The following is a 6,288-nucleotide window of genomic DNA, read 5'->3' on the forward strand; positions in this document are numbered from 1 at the left end:
TATTGTATTGTATTGTGGTTTTAGACTCTACTTTTTCTTTTATTTTTAAAAATACTATTTTATTTATACTCATGTATGAAAAAAATGACTAAAACGATCACATTTAAATATATACGGAAAGCAGGATTCAGTAACAAGTCATATTTGAATTCTATAAAGAACAATCATTAAAACACTGATTGGTTAAAGAGAGAAGAGTAGGAAAAGAGTAAGCTATAATTTTCCTTTTCATTAAAGAGAAGCACCCTCTGAAAAAACTCACTAGTGACATATCTACACTGCAAAGTAAATATATATAAAGTTAGTGATTGTACTGATTTTATTACTTTTACTAAGACATTTTATCTTCTCACACTCAATGCAAAAAAAACACAACAGAAGAAAAATATGTCCTTGTTATTATTCACAATAAGAGCATCTGCTGCGTCCTTGCAGTCTGGGAATCCCAGACTGCATTGCTCATGTGGACCAATGCACCATTTTGATTCTGATCCACTGAACAGGATCCCATCTGTATGTGGTGACTGCACTAACTCCACAGGAACTGTGACAGACTGAACCAGTTCAGATTATCCCTATTATCCCCAGATCTCTCTATAGAAAAGACCTTTCAAAGTAAATGTAATACCTGATCTGTCTATAATTTCACCTACAGACTGATTCTTTAGTATAAGTTGGAAAAGGGGATTCTCTCTTACATACATACAGAGAAATTATTGTTGTCTAAAGATTGCTAGATTGACTTGTGTTTTTATAACAAGATAAGGTATACACCAAAACCACCATAAGATTAAGAAACTCCCACAACTTTGATCAATACTTCAAACAATAGAGCAAGTTCCTTTTCTAGGCTGACAATTAGCCCTGTGTTGGCATGGCTTCTGGTTATGAAACTCACCACAAGAGGTAAACGATTGAACTGAACTACCTGGTAGGTATTATAGTAACAGATGATGCTTTTATTCTTTGAAAGTCCAAGTTGCCTCCCTTGGTCTGTTGCAAGGGCCAAAAGTAGATAAGAAAGCAGGTCGCAAAGCATGCTTGGGGGCAATATTATTGGCCACTTTGATAGCAGGTACTCCATCTCTATGCGACACAACAATAGCATGGGCTCCTTCAACACTTGGTAACTTCTTATACAGGAATCACTTTAGGTCCTTTTCTTCTTAGTCTCAAGATTCAATATCAGTTCAATAGAGATAATCATAGAATCTACAACATGACACTGCTGGTAAAATTTATTGAGATGTATTATTAGCATACATCCACCATGACGAACCCCTTTCCCTAGCAGGATCAATCTTGCAAGCCTGGGTTTCTGGGCCATCGGAATATCCCCACGGTACTTGAGGTAAAGAGCCAGACTATACTTTTAGGATATGAAAAGAAAATTCTGTACCTGCAATCTCATGCATATTGAAATTTGTTTATTGCATTTCCAACTCAAAAACTGGTTAGCTATATGGCTAAAAGAACTTTAAAAGAAGTGCTCATCCACTACTAAATCAGCAAGAAAGAGCACCTGGAGAGAATTCTAGTTTATGCTGATAATTATAATTTCAAAGTGTGTAACCTTCTTGTAAAACTATTTGACAGCTTAATATTCTTGTGTTTTTTTCCATTGCTAGATGTCAACAGCTATGATAGACATTCTTTGAACATAAGTCTTATCACATCACTCAGTTTTTTACTTGGGCAAAATTTTATGTCATTTATAGTTTATTGTAAAATTAGTGATGATTTCTTAATATTACAGGTTATTTGGAAATACAACATGATGATATGCTTCTAGGGAGATTTAAACATCATGTTGTTAAGATAAAAGTAACAACCTCACTCATGAAAGTGTTTTTCAGAATTTCTGATAATTAAGGAAATTATAGCTGTCATGTGTGAAACATTTAAATAAGTAGAAATTTGGTCTCTGTGATGATTACTTTATATTGATGCTTAAATTTGTACTGAATCTATTTAAATGAGTTATCATATGGCATACTTTAGTATTTTTTATTTCAATCATATAAACAGATACAAAGTAAAAGTTTTTAGTCTCAGCTTTTGTTAAAAATATTTTCTAGCTGGGAGCTTGTGGCTCACGCCTATAATCCTAGCTACTCAGGAGGCTGAGATCTGAGGATTGTGATTCAAAGCCAGCTCAGGCAGAAAGTCCCTGTGAGACTCTTATCTCCAATTAACCACCAGGAAACCTGAAGTGGTGCTGTGGCTCAAGTGGTAGAGTGCTTTCCTTGAGCTGAAGAGCTGAGGGACAGTGCCCAGGCTCAGAGGTCAAGGCCCACAACCAACACAATATATATCTATATTTTTTTCTAATGTTTATTAATGGAACAATCTCAAAGATGATGCATGCTGTTCATGCTATGTATGCATGAATTTATATATGTGTATGCTTGCTTGTCCAAATCTATCATTCTACCATCTATTGTCTATCTTCTATCCATCAATCATGTATCTTCTATTTATCTATCCTCTATACTTTATCTTTTATCATCTATCATCTATCATCATCATCATATCTGTGTATCTTTAGGAAGGTTGTCAAGAAGGCATATTGACCGCTTCCTAAGTTTCAGATAAAGTACACTAAGGAGAAAAGGTTAATTCCAGGATGAAATTCCGTGAAAATTCATCTTATTTGGGAGAAACAGCACTGTATCTTACAGAAAAAAAATGTAAGAAAACTCTTATTTAGGGACTGGGAAGGTGGCTCAGTGGTAGAGCGCTTGCCTTGTATGCATGAGGCCCAGGGTTCGATTCCTCAGCACCACATAAGCAAAAAGAAAACAAGCCAGAAGTGGCGCTGTGGCTCAAGTGGTAGAGTGCTAGCCTTGAGCTGAAGAGCTGAGGGACAGTGCCCAGGCCCAGAGTTCAGGCCCTATGACCGGACCAAAAAAAAAAAAATCTTATTTAAAATACTTGAAAATTTAAACTTCAAAATTTGATTATTTTAAGCTAATGATTTATAATTAATCTGCTTATCCTTTATAATCCATGGATTCTATGATTTAGGTACTGTTCTAAGTATTAATAACTCACAAAAGAATTAAAACTAAAACATGCTTGCTGAGGTGCATTGCAAATGATAGAATAAAACCTATAGCCCATTCTGTTCTTAAAATGAAACTCAAAATCAAGTAATTTTCACTTAGCTGGGTCTTGGTAAGGTTTGATTTCTTTCCATGTAGAATTATTCATGTCTAATTCTTTATCTTAGAGAAAAATGATATGTGAAGTTAAGATACTTATTTTTTTGTCTTCCTTCATGGGTTAGAGTGCATTGCTCCATTATTTAAATTTCTAATTTTTTTTCTTGGCTTTAGAAGAACATTATAAACTTTTACCAAACCTGTAAAATATTTCTTTCATTCTTCCTCAAACTTTTTTTTTGGGGGGGTTCCGGTCGTAGGCCTGAACTCTGGGCCTGTGCACTGTCCCTCAGCTCTTCAGCTCAAGGCTAGCGCTCTACCACTTGAGCCACAGCACCATTTCTGGCTTTTTTCCTTCTGCTTATGTGGTGCTGAGGAATTGAACCCAGGGCCTCAGGCATGCAAGGCAAGCACTCTACCACTGAGCCACCTTCCCAGTCCCTACCTCAAACTTTTTACTGTCTTCCTCTATGGGGCCTTTTACAAATCCTGAATGGATCCATATGTACCTTCTTTCTCAAAATAATTTATCACTCTTTAATTTGGTCTAATTTCTACATTGACGCTAGAATCTCTTTATTCTCATTTTCTGCCTGTTAGTTTCCTATTTCAACTGAAAACAGGCCAAGTATCATCTTAAAAAAATGCCTTGCCTTATTTGCCTGTCAGAAGATCTGGTGATTTTCATTAAAGATTTGTTAAACAAACTAATCATACAATTTTTTAAATTTAGTAGTTACTTATTTTTGTTATTATATTATATAATATTATAATATTATATCTGGTGAATCTTTCACCCAAAGGTCTGAAAATTCTATGAGAGTTATTATCAAAAATCAGTCTTTATTTTCTTTGTTATATCTTCTGGTCTTTAGAATTAAGTTGAATTCAGGGCAGCTTCTTAAACTGAGGTGCTGACTAGTTACTTCCTGATGATTAGAAAAGGGACAAGAATTTGTAGATCAATGATTGATTTCATAGGTAGAAGATAATCCATTGGATTAAGACAATGTTCTCTTTTTTTCATTGATAAGAAAAAACACTTTTTAGGTGACTGAAAATACCTTTTCCTTTGGGTCCTTGTTGAATTTTCCATCTTCATCTTAGCAATCAAATTAAACCAAGATGACTTGTGAGCAAAGTGAAATACAACCACTAATATATTTTATGATCATGTCATTCTTTCATGCCACACTTATCCCTAGCTGAATATTCCTTTTGATGACCTTATAAGTCCGCTATCACAAAGCAACACAAAATAACACGATGCTGTGTTATTCCTGATTTATTAAAAATATTATACCAAATTTTCTCCGAACTAGTTTTCAGCTTCATCAAGGCCTTAGAAAGAAATCATTATGCTTAAATGAGGGAATAAAGTTCTCTCTTTATTCTAGATCTGTAGCTGGTTTCTTATCTTCAAATTTACTTTCGAGGTTATTGTTGCTTTTCTTTTTCATAAAATCTATCAATTTTCAATACTTTATTTCATTCACATTTTCAATTCTATTAATTTGATGAAGTTATAAACATTTACTACTGAGTAAGTTTCAGTTATGAGCCAAAACATGAGTTCTTAATAACTTCTCACTGAATGAAGGACAATAACTAGAAGTTAAGTACTCATGTTTATAGAATCTTAACTTTGTTGTGAAACATAGAGACTCTGAATATCAACCTTAAGAGCTTTTGATTTTGCTGTCTGAATCTCTCAGACGGTTCTGATGTGAAAGACTGAAAGATTTCCCTGCGATGAATAAGGACAAGTTGGTGCAGGTTCTGTGTTTTCTGTAGGAATCACTGCTGTCCCTACTTATTTGCAAAGAATCAGAATTATCTTCTTGTAACACCGAAAGAGGGAGTCCTGTGGAAAGAAGCACTGGGACAAGTCAGAGTACCCTTTCATTCATCTCAGACACCGCAATTACAGTTCAGACTTTAGAAGGGATAGAAAATGAGGTTTCCTAAGGAGGTAGTTTTGCAGACCATAACAATGCTGTGCCTTTGGGCATTGGATGTCTGCCAGAAACACTTTCCCACGACTAATTGCAGACCACCTGAACTTGTATCCACCATCTCTTCTGCTGAAGAAAACCTTGAACAGTCCACTGAATGGTTTATAGTCTTCCTAGCAGCTCCAGACAGAAGAAAAATGTCTTTCATTTAATTAGATTATTATTTTCCATTTTGAAGTTTCAGTAGAGACTTAGAACAGGTGCCAGTTTCTCTTTTAGCCTCTAGGCCTAACAACATCAGAGTAACTACTACAGAAGAAGGAAAGCAGATAAAGCCCCAGCAACAATGTCATTAAGATGCCTCTACATAGGTGCCCAGAAACAGATGTTAATTACTTAACACTACAACTCCAGATTGAAAACAGCTTAATCACTGGTTGGGCTTTGGTTGGTTGTTTTTGTCCTTGTCTGTTTGTGCTGCCATAACAAAAAGTAGTCTAAACTTGTTAGCCTATAAATTAAGAAATCTATTTCTCACAGTTTGGGATATTGGCAAGTCAAAGATTAAGAGCCAATTAGGTGTCTAGTGAAGACTTGTGCTCAGTTCACCTGTAAGTGTACATTAATGTCTTTCAAGAATCCATCTTCAATAATCATCTCCCAAATTCTTCATTTTATGTCAACATATTGATAAATTCCATCATATGAATTTTGGAGGACATAAACGTTTAGATAATTTCCTCTCAACATAGAGGGCACGGATCAGATTTCTTTTTTCTTTGAGGTAATTCATACCAGGGAGGTCCTTGCTAATGTTCAGGATGGATTTGTAAAGTGTAATCATTTCCTGGTATAAAGTGTAGAACTATACCCCCACCATCACCTAAGGTCTACAAGATTACTTTTACAAAACAAATCTTCAAGACATTTACCTGCATTGTTCATTTCCTTAAACAATGCGGACATTTTTGTTTTTAGTGTTTAAAACAAAATGGTATCTTTTTTTAAACGGTATTGGGGCATTTTTGTTCATGACACTCTACCCCTTGAGCCACTCCTCCCCTTCCAGATTTTTTTATCCATTATTGCAGGTCAGAGTCTCCAGATTTTTTTTTTACTGTAACTTAATGGATTCTAAACTTGTCTTTTGAATCTCAACTTCCTGAATA

General features: G+C 35.0%; 1 pseudogene; it reads right to left on the reverse strand.

Moving 5' to 3' along the window:
- Positions 1-668: 668 nt before the first annotated feature.
- On the reverse strand, positions 669-6,085 carry LOC105991426 (annotated as a pseudogene).
- Between the last annotated feature and the right edge of the window lie 203 nt (positions 6,086-6,288).

Source organism: Dipodomys ordii, unplaced genomic scaffold, assembly GCF_000151885.1.
Source record: "Dipodomys ordii isolate 6190 unplaced genomic scaffold, Dord_2.0 Scaffold73, whole genome shotgun sequence".
Taxonomy (NCBI): domain Eukaryota; kingdom Metazoa; phylum Chordata; class Mammalia; order Rodentia; family Heteromyidae; genus Dipodomys; species Dipodomys ordii.